Raw genomic sequence first — 17,230 nt, 5'->3', positions numbered from 1 at the left:
AACACATGTATAATTGGTCTCAAACGGGTAGGAAAGAGATAAAGGAATAGAAAACCATATTTTAAAAAAGAACGAAACTTTTCCAATTTGATGAAAATTATACATCCATAGGTACAAGAAGCTCCAAGAACAACAACAACAAAATGCAGAAAACTGTTCCAGAACACATGATAATCAAATTTCTAAGAACCAGTGACAATATTTTATATTCGAAGGAAAAAGAAAACGGCTGTGTCACCATTTTATTGCTACATAACTTGTTACCATTAAGTTAATAGCTTGAAGCAATTCCCACTTATTAACTCATAGTTCTGTAAGTCAGAAGTCCCGTTGGCTCAGATAGGATCCCTGCTTATGGTCTCACAAGGATAAAAATCAAGATGTTAGCCTGGGCTCTTGCCTGGAGGCTCTAGGGAAAAGTTCCCTTGCAGGCCCTTCTGGTTGTTGGTAGGTAGGATTCAATTCCTTGTGTTTGTAGAATTAATATCCCCATTTCCTCCATCCTGCTCTCTGTCTTTTTGTGGCTATCCACATTCCCTTTCATACTTAAAATATTTCTGACTTCCTCTTTTATCATCAGGTTGAGAAAACTCAGCTTTTAAAGGGCTCCCATGATCAGACTAGAACCACCCAGATAATTTTTCTTTTGATGGACTCAGTCAACTGGTTACTAAACTTAAGTACATCTGCAAAATCCCTTTTGCCATGTAATGTAATATAGTCATGAAAGTGATGTGATATCCCATCATATTCATATGGAAGTGACATATCTCATCATATTCATGTGTACAGTCCTATAATTGAACAACATATAAGCAAGTGCTGTACATGTACTACTAGGAAACATTGCCAGAAAAAAATTAAAACTTTAAATGAATAGACAGAAATGCCATGCTCATAGATTTTAACCAGTCAAGGATTTTGATTGTTTAGATGTTAGTTCTGTTCAGATTAATCTATAGATTAAATGCTATCACAATAAATATCCCAGTAGAATTTTGCTCTAGAAAGAAAGATATATGCTGGGGCTGGAAAGCCTGAGGAACTATCTTAGAATTAAGCATATCACAACTTCTCAACACATTTTATAAAACCAGCATTACCTTGGTACTGAAACCAGACAAGTCAGTAGATCTACATCTTCATCACGTAGATAAACAAAGTAACAACATATTACTGGTCAAATATAGCAATTTATGAAAACAATAATAAATCATGGCAAAGCAAGTGTTATCTCAGAAAATTAAGGTTTGTTCAATATTTTAAAATTATATATTGTAATTTACTGGATTAAAAACAAAAAATGTAATCTCATATTCAAAAAACATTTAGCAAAATTCAACATCCATTCATCATTAATGAAACTCAAAACTGTCAATAAACTAAGAATAAAAAGAAACTCTTCTGAGATAATACTGGATTTGGGAGGAAAAACTAACAGCTAACAAAGTTATTCATAAAATATGGTATATTTTCCTCTTAAGAATGGAATAAAGCAAGGATGTCTGTGCTTATCAATTCCTTCCAATATTAGACTGAAAGTTCCAGCTTGTGTAATTAAACAAGATAAGGAAACAAGAGTCATATTCAGTAAAAAGAAAGAAGTTAAACTCTTTATTTGCAGATGGTCTGAACATCAATATAGGTAATTCTAAGGAATTTACAAAATCTGTACTGAAAATAGTGATTGAATTTAGCAAGAAAATAGGATATGAAATCAGTATTCAACAAAGCAATTGCATTTATATATATTGGCCAAAAGCAATAAGAAATTGAAATTTAAAATTCAGTATAGTAGCTGGCATAAAATTGCAGGGATAAATTGAACAAAGTATAGGCAAGCCCTGTACATGTACTAATAGAAAACATTGCCAGAAAAATTAAAACTGTAAATGAATAGAGAGAAATGCCATGCTCATGGGTTTTAACCAGTCATGGATATTGGTTGTTTAGATGTTAGTTCTGTTCAGATTAATCTATAGATTCAAATCTATCACAATCAATATCCCAGTAGAGTTTTGCTCTAGAAAGAAAGGTATAAAATAAAATTGATATAAAATTGCTTTTCTGTAGAAAAATACTTGTAGAATAACCTTTATATGGAAATGCAAAGAACCAATTATATAGTCAAAACAGCTCTGAAAAAAGCAAAGTTGAAGATTATTAACTCCCTGATAGAGACTTTTTAAAACTGAGGTAGTCAAATAGATGTAGTAATGACATCAGGATAGATAACTAGCCCAATGCAAGAGAATAAAACTCCAGAAATGGTCAATCACATATGTCTAATTAACTTTCTTTTAAGCTGGGGAAAGGATTTTTTTATTTTTTATTTTTATTTTTATTTTTTGTTAAAGGTAGGCATAGAGTCTGAGCCGTGAGGTGCTAATCCACAGATTATCTAAAGGTCAAAACATTCCTAGAATTTATGTGATTGGTCAGTGACTTTTGCATCAGTTAATGAGTGGCGTGTCCACTAACCATCTACATAATACCAGACTTTTCATTCAGTTAAAAAAATTGTATTGCACTTGTATTGCCACTATTCTGGATGCTGTTAGTTTTTTTCCCATCAAGTGCAAGTCAAATGGTCCTAAAATAACACCCCTGTTTCCCACTTACTGCATTCAGGCTGCATAATGCTATTGAGACACTTCTTTCCCCTTCATATTCACTTTAACCTGATGTCTTCAGAATCATGTGTTGTTGGGAAAACTGTAATACTACAGTTTGAAACATCCCTTTCCCTTATGGCAGGGACAGTAGCCCATTCGTCCAGTGCTGTGGCACACAGAGGCCCTCATGCTGCCTGATGAGTTCAGTGAGGGCAGGTGGGACCTCTTTCTCCCAATGGACAGAGAACCAATGTCACCACATCGAGTTGCATACTCATACTATGTTCCTTTTCTCTGAAACAATTATGTTGTGAGGAGAACAGGGATGGTTGAGGTTTTAATTGCACCAGGGAATTTGTAGGATGCAAGGGAAAAAGAGTAAGTATTAGGTGTTTGGGGTTTTATAAAAATTTATTGATATTGGTAGTTGTAGGAGTTTGAAAAATTTTGTGAAAAGGAACCTATTATGTTGAAGAGATTTGACATGGAATGGTGGTTGTGTTGGGCATTGTAGGGGGATCCCTGAAGGGAGGCAGTGGAAGAAGAGCATGGTTCTGTTGTGGCATAAAGGAAACCTTTAGTAGAACATCATACAAGTTATGAGAAACTCTTCAAAACATGGTTCTTTTGGTATTTTTACAAAATAAGTTTCTTTGTAAAAAACTTATTTATTTATTTTTTCTGAGATGGAGTTTCGCTCTTGTTACCCAGGCTGGAGTGCAATGGCGCGATCTCGGCTCACCGCAACCTCCGCCTCCTGGGTTCAGGCAATTCTCCTGCCTCAGCCTCCTGAGCTGGGATTACAGGCACGTGCCACCATGCCCAGCTAATTTTTTGTATTTTTAGTAGAGACGGGGTTTCACCGTGTTGACCAGGATGGTCTCGATCTCTTGACCTTGTGATCCACCCGCCTCGGCCTCCCAAAGTGTTGGGATTACAGGCGTGAGCCACCGTGCCCAGGTAGTAAAAAACTTATTTTTACAAAATAAATTCTTACAAAATAACTTATTTTACAAAATAAGTTTGAAGTGTTTTCTTGTGGTTAGAAACTCTTTCAACAATGAATGAGAATCCTGATAGATATTGCTACACATTGAATCATGGTTAAGTCCACCAACAATTTATGTCCCATCCATAAATGTATGTTCCACATTAATGGGAAAAAATGGAATAAACATGCAACAAATAGGAAGGGTTAGGAATAAGTCAGTTCACATACTAATTGTTTATTGAAATTAGACACTAATTTTATTCTTGGTTTTTGATCAGGCCAGGCTAAATGTTAGAGTCTGAATTTTGTGGGAATGCCGATACGTTTCTTTAAGTCAGACAATCTCTAACACAATATGGTAGCAAAAGTACATCAGTATCAGCTAATACAAAATAAATAAAACCGATGAGAGTCCATTCTGGTCAGAATTGACGTATGGTCTGTAATAGCCCTTGAGCTGTTTTTACTGCTGACTCATATGATGAATGGCAGTAGACTGATAGGGTTCTGGACCAGACAGGTAGCTGCCTGTGAACTGCAGCTTGCATCCATCATACACATATTAATTGTTTCATTAATATGAGTTACACAGTCCTCTTTTTTCTTACGTGCTGTGTTTAGACTTGTTACTAACAGAAATCAAAATACCAATGTTTTAAAAGCCAAGTCAAAATTGCCTTAAATTCAAGAATAGTCCACATTTTAAGCAAGTATTTTTCCACTTTTTAATATTTTAAATAAATAAGCTCCAATATTTCTTTCCTCTTTAAAAAAATACATAATGCAAAGCACAAGATAAAAAAATCAGATATGTTTTCATAATGGTTTTCTCCAGTACCCTTTTTAAGTGAAACAGGATATTATGCTTAATAGCCTTGAAATTAATTGTTCTTGTGTAGTCCTATTGTTATTGTTCTTGTGTAATCCTCTCCTTAGGCAGTAAATATTCTGTTTATTGGGTGTATATTATATGCTTAGCATGTGTTAGACCATCTGAGTGACACAGAAGCAGCAAAAGAATGGGTTCTTCCCTTAAATACCCATGCTGTAGGTAGAGAGACAAGGAAGGCACATGAAGCAATTTCTGACAGTAAAATAATAGAATGATAAATTATGTGGTGCGCTAAATTGTGGATTAGAGCATTTATAAACCCAGCCCTGGTGAGTAGGAGAGTGCATCTGCGTTCGGGATTCAACAGGAGCAGACACAGAAATGAGTGTCAGCCCTTTATATTGTGGGAACCCCTAATCTGAGCTAAATGTATGTGTTTCTACTGGGCTAAGTGAGCTGTGGCAAAGTGCAATACAAGGTAGAAACACCTGTCGCAATGCTCTCAATGTTGGTGTCCCCCCAAATCTTATGTTAGAACCTAATCCACCTAGATTAAGAGGTGGAGCCTTTTAGAAAATGATTAAGTCACGAAGGCTCCACGCTCATACAGGGGATTAAGGCCTTTATAAAAGAGGTTGAAGGCGTTTCTTTGCCATTCTGCCCTGAGGGGGTAGGTGTCGGGGGTCACAGCAACAAGGCATCATCTCTGAGGTAGAGCACAAGGCTCAACGGACATTGGATCTGTCATTACTTTTGATCTTGAACTTCCCTCCTCCAGAATTGTGAGAAATAGATTTCTGTTGTTTGTAAATGACACAGTCTAAGGTATTCTGTTATAGCAGCCTGGACAGACTAAGACATCTATACTTGATGCAAAAGTCATTTAGCATTTAAGGATGTGATAGATTTAAAGGGGGAAACAGTAAATAAACATTCTTTGTGAAAACTAAAATTGCTTCACATGTCAGGGAAGTGTTACCCCAACATTCCTAATCATATGACATGGAAAACTCTAGGTATTTGAAGGAAATTTTCAGTTTTATTTGAATTTTGTACATTTTCTAAATAGGTTTTAAAATTTTACTAAAGAAATATGAGGCTGCAAAATAGCATCTAGACTTTCCAGTTATCACTAAAATGTACAAACATTTTGCTGTGGTTTTTGTGTGAAACAAAGGTGAGATTTGTCTTATATGTGCACATTCATGGCTATTCCCTAATGGGCTAAAGTCTTCAACCATATAAGTAATAATTATGCAACTTTCTCTATATTTTACCCATCAGTTCTGATTTAATCTACCCATCTTCTCACTTTTTCCTTAACTACTTATTCACATGCAGTGATTGTGCTAGGTACTCAGGATACATTCAGATGAGCTGAATTCTGTTATGTTGGGTAAATACTTCAGTTTAAGTTGGAACTAGGATGGTGAAACTTCGCTGAGGTTGGGTTGCTATTTTCTACCATTTGAAAAGTTTACTATAAAGTAAAGGGGATATTAACTTCAGATACATTTATATTATGTAAAGCATATAATTATTGTATTTGAACAAAAATAGAAGTTTTTATATTTTCCATTCCATTAGAACTGGAGGAATAAATGAAACATATTTACTAACATTCATGTTAATGTAGTAACGTATGTTCTATTCATCCATAGAAAAGACACTCAGGAATGGGATGGAGGGATTATGATTATTATTATTAAATTATTTTTAAAATGAAAATTTACTGTATTAGAAAAGGAAAATTCATAGCAAAACAAAGACAAGAATCTCAATCTGATCCCTACCATCTGAAAAGCTAGCAAATAGGAAAAGCTCCCTCCCTTCTGAATTAAGTTGAATCTAGGTATATATGTTGAACCTAAGTGCAGTATAGCTTAAGACACTTATTTTAAGCTAGAAATGTTTATAGGGATATATGAACAGGAGGAGGTGGATATATTTACTGCAGTTTAATCAGGAAAAATAAATTGGGATAATTATGTTGGATGCCAAATAGTGTTTGACTTATTAAAAATACACTAGCTTAAGGTGACTTAAAATTATGTTCATAGTTTTAAAATAATATTATAAAGAGAAAACTAATTAGCTATTCTGGTTATTTAAGTGGAACTTGTACTGGGACAAACACAAAAGAAAAAGTAACCTTTTGTTAGACCCAGAGAAGTACTTCATGCCTTCTTGAAGTATGAAGTAGCAAGCGTTGAAGAGCCACTGTGAGAAGACATTGTGTAATTGTCCCTGCTTTGAATGATTTACATATAGACGAACTGCCCAGTAAACTCCTTGCAACATCTGCTTATATAATACATTTTTTTAGAGTAAAATCTAGTTTCTGAACTATGTTGGAATCATGAGCTGATACCACTGTTGTAATCAAATCTGGAATATTAGAGTTTTATAAGATGTTCAGCTTAAACATCACGCTTAGGGTTAGTAACAGTCTCTAGACTTAAAGAATTTAAGTTATTCTAAGGACATGACAGAAAAAGGTTCATCATGAATGTGTGTTTTTCTTTTCAAAAGCAATTATTCATCCTGTTTGGTGTGAATTATTATGGAAAAAGACATCACCACTGGAAAGGGGTTACCTATTGTAGAGTCAGAATCATTATAATTTATATAATATAAATCACTACAGTTTTAATTTTACTAGCAATAGAGTTGAAATGTTATTACTTGACTTCTCATAGTAAAATATAAAAGACATGTATCTTAAAAATCCAATTTTGAGTTACTCTTTATGGGTAGTAAACTTCATGTATCAAAAGAAAAGCTCAAAAATATTGAGCATCTCCATTATAAGTATTGTTCTTTGTCCTTGAGAAACTTACTGTGCAGTTAGGTAAAGAGAATCTCTTCATATGGTCTGTTTGTATATCCATTCACCTATCTATTGATTTGTCCACTTATTGACTCATCTATTATTTATCATATATGTGATAAAATGTCCCCAATAAGGTATATAGATAGTATTATGGGAGGCAAAAGAAATGAGAAATTGCTATAAACTAGGAGAGAAACTCTGTCATTCTCAAAGGTTTCAAAGCAAAGGTAATATTTAAGCTTGGGTGTAAAAGCTAGAAATTATAATTGAAATAAACACAGATGGTGAAATTCTTGGACTCAAATTATTGTCCTAGGTCTGCTAGTTAGTTGCATGATTTTATACAGGTCACTTAAATTTTCTTAATTTAACCTCCTTCATCCATAAAATGTGAACAATGACAAATTCTATTTCTTAAACATCAATAACCATAGCAACTCTCCAAGGTGCATATTATTTAGTTACAGTTTAAATATTAGGATATGAAGATTTATGAAGGTTAAGTAATTTCTCCAAACCTACAAAAAGATAACCCATGGATTCAAACTCAAGCCTTATCGATTTCACTTAGACCTGTTTGTTTTTCCTCTATGCCTTGCTTGTTTTTCTTCCAAGACTATTCTGAGGATTAAATAAAATAAACTATGAAATGCAACCGAAATGTGATGTATGTATTGCTATGGTGATGACTATGATAAGGATTATTTTGATTCAAAGCAGTGTAAATCAAATCTTGAGGGTTTAACTCCTATGTGCCTTCTAATCACTGTTCTACCAGTGAAGCAATTAAATAACAAAACTAAGTTTAATTTCTGTTTTAGTATGGATTTTATTATTAAGAAACTAGGTGATTGTCAACTTATTATAATAAGTGTCTCAAGGAATAGCTAGAAATGTTTCTCTAGTTTATCTTTCATGTTCATACATTTTGGAAGACCCTATTGCATAAACCTTAGCTCCTACCATGAAATGTTTTAGAGTTATTTTTTCTTTTACCTTTTGAGAGTGTCAGGTAACTTTTAAAGATGCCATATCCCTTGAGTTGTGTAATGGCTGGTGTCTGTCTGAATGTGGAACAGGTCTGCTAATAGCACAATGTTTACCTACTGCTCAATCTCAAATCAATCACAAGTCTGAAAAGAAGGCTAATTGTAAACATTTATAAAAGGTACTGGTTGCTATCATTTATTTTGGGTAAAGGTATTTAAAATTTTAATTTAGTTTTGCTAGAATTCAGGAAGCAAGACTGATTTATTATTCTGAGATATTGTATACATTTTTTCCTAAATATGAATGTCTTCCTGAGCTGTAAGATTCAGAAGCAGCAGAAATGTAATTCGTACTTTTCAATAACATTTCCGGGGCTTGTTTGGGTTAATTCTAAATGGCCCATTGAAAATGAGAGAAATAATTGCTAATTGTAGCCCTTTGGTCAGTGGCCTGAATATACCATGGTCTTTTGTACATGGAGGCTGCATTGCTGGGGGGAAAAAAAAAAAAAGAAACACCTTTATTTAATGATTTCTGCTTAGGGTAGAAAGGATCTTTTGTCACTTTAAGTGAACTCCATTAATGGTCTAGTCGTGGTGAATTGGTTAAAGGCAGGAATGGTGTTTATGTGTAAATACAGCCCTACTTGATCAATTGTACATGAAGAAATGATAAGGCAAACCTAGGAACCATCAAATCAGAGACCAGAGTAATAGACTATTTGTGGATGCCACACCTGGTTCATAGTTGACCTTTACTTGAATAATGACAGAGATATACCACATTCTCAAGAATAAATTTGATGGTTTAAAAACAATTACCTAAAGACAATTACAACATTCTTTAATATACTTTTGGGTTAGTTTACCTGTTACTAGAAGCACACAGACCACCTGGGAAGCTCTTTCAGGAGGACCTGATTCGTAATGCAGATTGATGGGTACCCTACACCCTCTTCAGTAGTACAAAGAGTGTGTAACATTTTTACAGCAAAAGTATATTTCTGTCATCACCCAATTCAGAAAATTTGTTGCTTTCAAAGGATGAAATATAGCTATCTTCTTAAAGCAATTTGAAAGAAAAAATTGTACTGAAGGTATTTTTGTTCTTTTTAACCCTGTGGGTTTGGGTAGCAGTTACACATGAAAATTATTCTGTTTAAGAAAGTTCATTAAGAGTGCCTTTTCTGAAGAGATGCCCAATCTTTTCACATGTTTCTTACAGTTTATGTAAGAAATCCATCTCTGAGGAGAGGTGACGTGAATATTCATAGTTAGAAAACTTACATAAATTATGATACTTAAAGAGGACCAATGTTCTGAATTATCTTCTTCCTAAAGGATCTCCCTCTGTCTCTGTTTTTCATTTATAAGACTATAGAGTATAATAAAATTAAGGCCAAGCATAAAATAAATCAGATTGTTTATTTTTTTCAATAGAAAGCATATTTGCAACTAGCTGCATTCTTTGTAAAAGGTAAGCAAAACAGTTAATGAATAACAATTTATTTCTTTTATTTTGTGAGTTTTAAAAGGTAATTTTACCATTTACCAAATTTGGTATTATTATATACACAGGTAGTTTTATTGTACTCTGGCAATATACAAACTGATAATCGTAATGATATAAAGGTGTTAGAGGGTATCTAGCCTGGTCCCTTAATTTTATAGAGACTGGAAACACATTCCATGGGGCTTGCTTCCCCAGGCTGACTTAGACACTTTATGACAGAAGAGACATGGGGGCTGATTACTCCCACATTCTATTTATAATTTCTGGGTGTGTTATTGGTCTGTCCACTTTTGTATTTAAGGAATTCTAAAAGTTTGTTATGCTATTAAAAACTAGCAGGAGTATACATCGTAAGGGTGCATTCCTTGGCTTTTACTATTCAGTTATTTTCCTAATTAAACATGCTCATCATTTAGCTACTCTGATACAACTCTTATTCATGAATGCTTGGCTCTGGCTATTTATGATGTATAATAGCTTACTTCAGAAATGGTAGGCTGACCCTGTGCCCTATTTTGGATAATCTTTTCTAGCCCTTTAATATTAAGTTTGAATTACTGAGTTTTCAGGGAGAAATATATTCAAGTAAAAATTCTGACCTTTGTGTGGATTTCATATAAATTTTCCCATTTCCAAGTGCTCTCGAAATACAAAGATATTTTGATTATTTCTTAGTTTTCAGTCAATAAATTCATCATTGGGCGATTTATAACATTATTGCTTCTTCAGGTGACTAAGCCTTAGGACACAGCTGCACCATTGTTCTGGCCAACGTCATTGTTTGTAAAGCTGGGGAAAACATTTGCAGATGAGTACATTTTGGGAAACTTTGTATAACATGCAAGTATAAATAAGCTTTCTATGCATGATTCACTGCCATATCTTTGCCGACAGACCGAAGAGAGGAAATAAAAACTCTGCATTTTGGTAATTCTTTTCTTGCGGAACAACTTGTTAATACACAGAAAGGCACTTCAAGTTTTGATTTAAATGGGAATGGGTTAAATCAAATGAGTATTGGAGTGCCATGTTCAGATATGAACATGTATAGACTGATACTTCACAAAATGCTTTCTAACATTTAAATTGGTGAAGCCAAAGCTACTCATTGGCCAGACAGTTAAGTACCATTAACTTGAATTGACTAGAGCATAAACTGAGATTCAGAAGGTTTAAGTCTTGATTGACAGACACATTGATCATGATGCTGATCAAAGATAATGAATCAATCAACTGCATTTGATGGAATCACATCAATGTCTTGGTTATTACATTGGTGAAACAGAGCTTTATTTGTAGTTATCCTTCCATTCTCACATAGGCATGTTTATTCATGTCATTCACAGACCTAGTCTGAAACTTGTAAAAAGTTTCATTTTTTCTTTCTGTATCCTCACAGCATTTTCAGTATTTTCAGAATATTGGAGGACTCCATGAAACATGGCCTATCTCAGTAATTTAATGGCTAGACAATTCTGCCAACTACAAATTGCATTTTCAGTGGTTTTAACTCTGTTTTCATTCTTCATAGGTATAAATTCATATATAGTTCAAATAAAATTACACCAAGGAATATAACAAAATTTTCAAGACTCAAGATTCACTTGTTTAAGGCAAAATGTAATTCATGCTATTTATCAAGTTGCATAACATTGGCTAGAGAATAATCTACATAATTAAATGTGGTTTAATCTAAAACAAAAAGCAAATCTAAGACAATATACATTTCCACCATTACAGCTCTTCAAATACACATTTTCTACCAGCACATCTCTTCAACAATGTGTTGAAGCTCATGCACTGAAAAAGGCGATACTTCTGTGTCTATTGTGGGAAAATGTTCTTTCCTTCCTCTTTAAACTGGAAGATACAGTTTAAAGAGATGCCAATCCAGATCACATTCCCTATTTCTTTGAGGGAAAAAAAAGTAGGTGAAGCTCTTGCTCACTTCCACAATTCAGAGAATTTAATGTGTAGAAAAAGATTGAGAAGTACGTTGCCTATCTAGGAAGACAGTAACTGCAGGTCTAAGTAAACTGATAGGCTTAAGTCGTGTAATAGCTACATAGTTTTAAAATAATTTCTTCACAGAACTCCTTCACTCAGTCATTGCAAAAGGTCTTGAAATTATTTCTATGAGATTCTGTTCCCTGACTAAGTTGAAATGTGCAGGTGTATGGCTCTGCGAAGATCATACTCACTCCCCGTTTTTCCTCTATTCTTGTTATTTGAGTCACCAATTTGAAATGCACCATTACCACCAAATAACTATTTAGCAGTACACAATCACACAATTGTGTGAAGAAACAAACATAATGAAGGACGCTGGGGAAATAGGATCCTTTATTCAGGGTACCTATCCTGCACTGAAATGATGGAGGCTTCTGTAGCTTTTGTAATAGAGTATCCTCTCAACAATTACCTTCAGCTAATGGCATGCTAAACTGGACAGGAAATCAAGTCTTGGAATGAATGGATCCATTGGTCCAGTGACAGAGAGTCTAGCGTGGTTTTTACATGGCCTCAAAGGAGCCAATGTTCTCATTACACAATTATAGCTCCACTAAATTAAAGAATATTGATATCTTTTCTGATTTTATATCATTGCTTTTTCAATTCAGTTTTAGTAAATGACATACCTTATAACTTGGGTATGTAAATATCTGTTATTTCTTTTTATCACTGTAAAACATCTTTGTTTCCTGGCTCACATGGTATTCGTGAGCTAACACAAGACTTAAGGTGATCACTCACAAAATACCATCATTGTTGTATAAAAATTATTGTAAAAATCTGAAATTATTTTCTGAACATACATCTAGAAACATTAATTTAGGTGACTCTTACAAGGGACTCAAGAAATATATTTTTATGTAATGAAGGTCAAGAGGCCAAATAATTTATATCTAAGACTTTTTATTTTTCAGTGAATCAAAGTTTAATCATATTTAGCCCTCAAAAGATACATATATGTAAAAGTTTAATCACATTTAGCCCTCAAAAAGATATATATGTATATATACATATATATATGAGATATATATATATATATTTTACAACATGCTCAAATGAGATGATTTCTACTTTGTTCTAGGTCAGTAGCTGGAATCTTCTGCCATACCTGCCTCCAGAGCATGTACTGCTGTGCTTTGTAAAATGAAATGGCAAAGTTGAAATGCATTACCTTGAGAAGCCTCATAGCATTTTACTAACACATTTGGGGTGGTCAAATATGACAGGCCAAGAAAAATCATCATTCCTGGAATACTCCCATCTAGAAACACACAATCATAGTGTGTTCAACTGAAACAAAATTCCTTCAGAAACTAGACTTCAGATAGCTTCTTCAGCTTTCGGTAGAAAAGTTTTGAGGAAAATTCATGACATGTTTTGAGGTATAGTTTTTTTATTGTTTCCCTTAGTCACTTTTCCTCTCATTTAGGAATGAGACTAACTCAAGGGCACATGTATGAGTTGCGACGTGCACCAACCACACGTGGAGAGTCCAGGTGGCATGAAGTCTGAATGAGCAAGCAGTGATCGAGGTAGTAGGCGATGCGTTGGCTGCATAGATTTTAACAGGAAGAAGAATTTAATAATACTAAACATAATTTTCCCAAACTTTACAAAATCACCCAAATCCATCAATACAACAGATGATACAATTTTATCTATTTATGGACTATCAGGCAACTGTTAAAAGGAGTGTTTTAGATCTCTGTGTGCAAAGATTACTCATAACATATTAAGAAAAAATGGTGATGCACTACAAAAATAATGATCGTTTATAAATACAAACACTAAGTGTGCATGTTTACATACGTTTACACAAACCTGAGAAAAGGTATGGGAGAAGAGCGATATATGTGTATTTTTGCTGTGCCAATTCAGAATTTTAGCATTTTAAAGGTTTTAAAAATAATTTTTTAAAACTCTCAAAATTTAAAAATTCCTTTCAAACGTGTGTGTGAAAATGTTTTCTTGAGTGACTGTGTTCCTCTCTTCAGGGGCTTCATGAAGCCCAACTAGCAGGTCTTTTAACTTCCATAGGGTTGTTTCTTTATCCCATGGAATAATAATATCTAATTCTGATGGTGGTTGATACAGCAATTATTAATATTATCTAGGGTTTCCAGCTGCCCATAGCATAGAAAATATGCTAAACTCATGATTTGATGTGCCTCCTTATACTCTAAACACCTAATAATTATGCTGAAAGTATTTTTAAAAAAGAAACAATAAATATCATACCTAGATGCCTAAAGAGGTAAATCTGCCCCTGATACACAAAACGGTGCATGTAGTGTTTACCAATGAATTTGTATTATTCTGGCTTAATGTGCTACTTCCAAGTACTGGTTCCATGGGATGAGGAGAACTAAGAGAGCCTCCATAGCAGCAAATTCACAGAAGCTAGGTTTTGGCTTATAGATAGATGGTGAGGGAAAGCTCCTTGCTTCAAGGAAGCTGAAAAACACTACTTCCAAAATAGTGACGATTATGTGGAGCTGTGGACCTAAGGAGGCAGAAGAACGTAAATATATTTCTACAACAGGAAACTGAACTTCATTACTTGATTATAATGAAAATAAATTTAAAATTAACAATTTAAAAAGAAAAATTCTTTATATGTGGGAGCTTAAAAATGCATTACTATATAAGTTATGAGTTAAAGGGAAACCTCAATGGAATTTATAAAGTATTTTTAACTAAATAAGAAAATACATAGAACAACCCTTATTGGATGAAGTGAAAGTCATGCTTAGAAATTATTAGATAGCCTTCAATAGATTAAATATATTGAAAATAAATAATATGTCCTACTAGAAAAAGTCAACAGATTAAATAGAAAGAAAGTGTATTATAGAAAATAAAAAGATAAACAGTGAATGAGGCAGAAAACAAATATTAATGAAATAAAAACCTTTTGAATTAGACAGTATATTAGAAACAAATATAAGATATAGACTGTGATCATTAATGAGAAAACTCGAAACCCTAAGCTGGACATTTCTTTTTTTTTCTTTTTTTAATTGCATTTTAGGTTTGGGGGTACATGTGAAGAACATGCAAGATTGTTGCATAGGTACACACATGGCAGTGTGGTTTGCTGCCTTCCTTCCCCTCGCCTGTATCTGTCATTTCTCCCCATGCTACCTCTTCCCACCTCCCCACCTCCCCGTCCCTCCCCCATTTCCCCCCAACGGACCCCAGCGTGTAGTGCTCCCCTCCCTGTGTCCATGTGTTCTCATTGTTCAACACCCGCCTATGAGTGAGAACATGTGGTGTTTGATTTTCTGCTCTTGTGTCAGTTTGCTGAGAATGATGGTTTCCAGGTTCATCCATGTCCCTACAAAGGACACAAACTCATCATTTTTGATGGCTGCGTAATATTCCATGGTGTATATGTACCACATTTTCCCTGTCCAGTCTGGACATCTCTGTTGAAACATCCTGCAGTTCTACTAAACATACTAACAGTGCATGTCGTGACCGTGAATTAAGTAAAATTCACATGGTAAATTTTAGGGCAATCCTAAAAGTGGAGAAGGATAATACGGATTAAGGTTAACTTATCCTCCTGAATATCAAGACTTGTTATGTTATTATAACAAATAAAGTGAGACAGTGTTGGACTAGAGGTAGGCACACAAACATAAACAGCTAGAAATAAACATATATGGGAAATAAACATAAAAATATATATATGGGAATAAACATATATATATGGCAATACATATATGTATATGTATGTATGAAAAATCCACATACAATGGAGTTGGGATTATGAGTAGGTTACTGATCTCTACTTAACACCCTTGTTTGCATCGAGGGCACCTTGACAATGTAGGAAAGCTTGTGCAACTTTCCCATACGTTGAAAAGATCCAATTACTCGAATTTCTTTGGCCAAAGAAGAACTTTTCTAGTATGTGAACTTGAGTCCTTGTCTCTGGCCAGCCTGGTTCTTTTTTGTAAACAGCACTGTGTAAAAAGTAAGACAAGACAGCCAAGCTGCATTCCCTGCCTTTCCCGTTCTCTCTTCACTGGCATGTGTGGTCCCATGCCTTTCTTGGGAAGAATCGACCGTGAAGTTAGAAAAAATAGGTAGAAAGACCAATAGTGACTTTATCCGTACAGATGTCCTTTTTCTTTAAAAAAAATTCAGAGATTCTGGGATGTATGAGAAGTGATGAGATTGAGAAAACTCACGTAACTCCTATTTCTAACCTCTTGTTGACTCTCATATACTAGCTCACATGATTGATACACCGACTGCAAGTTTAGCATTGCTAGAAATGAGTCTAGACATCAAAATATAAGAAAAATTTTGTCTGAAACTAAGTTATGTTTAATTAATGATCAGTTAAGGTATTGCTCAGTCTATGTGACTAACCTTCAGTAAATTTTATATATTCCTGCCCTGACAGGCTTCCCTTGCTTAAACTAGACTTTACATTTTCAAGGGACTTAAAAAAAAAATTAACTCCTAGTAATGCGGTTTGGTGACTAGATTGTTTCTGAGTGCTACTGTGGAAAGTGGGGACATCCTTCCATCCTAAGTGAGTCTCATAACTGTTAAGCCTAGGAACTGATGGATTAGATCATTAGGTAAAATGCCTCTCTAAGTAAGCTTTGCCAAGTTCCTAATGTTACTAATCTTTAGCATACTATAAAAATTGCTGTGGATTTACACGGGACAATTATTTTGAGTACAAGGAAGAAAATCTCATTACTCAGAGTTATTACTAATAATCACCATCATTAACATTACTGGCAAGAGGGCAGTTATATGGCAGGTTATACTAGGTTAGTACCAGAGACAGAAAACAGGAAAACCCTTCCCCGAGGGCCCCTAGTCAGTGTACAATTTGCATAGACAATCTGCAGTAATGAGCTGTCTTAAGAAGATCTGGAGCTCTGTTGCCAGTCTCTTCAAAGAGGTGAATTTCCCATGAATTTAATAGTTGTCTTGAAGTTTTAGCTAGCTGTAAATGCAATTTTGTTGTCTTTATTATTATCATTTTTTAAGTTAAGTGAAATTTCATTCTCAAATTGATAGTGGGAAAACTTTGAAGCTACTTAAGGGAAATGAACTGCGAGGAGAAAAAATACAGTACGAGTTAGCTTTGCTCACAAACCAGTGAACCAGATCGGTTTCCAGAAAACTGCATTTTAGGTAAGTTTTCTTGGTTATAGGCATGTTAGTCCGAAATCCTTGATGAGAAAGCCTGATAACCAAGAAAGGTTATATTTGAATTTGATGACAATCTACAATAAAACTTGTCTTTTCTTCTGCTGTCTCTCCATAGATGAGACATTCAACTCAAACTATAATAAAAACATGTATTTGGCTGTGCACCAACTATAAATATCATTTGTTAAGATTTGATAACACAGTTGATCACTGTGATGAATTTTCTAATCTTCTTGCCTAAACTGAATTTGAAACCTTGA

The sequence above is a fragment of the Saimiri boliviensis genome, chromosome 8 (assembly GCF_048565385.1).
Source record: "Saimiri boliviensis isolate mSaiBol1 chromosome 8, mSaiBol1.pri, whole genome shotgun sequence".
NCBI lineage: Eukaryota > Metazoa > Chordata > Mammalia > Primates > Cebidae > Saimiri > Saimiri boliviensis.
Note: the sequence above shows the minus strand (reverse complement) of the source record.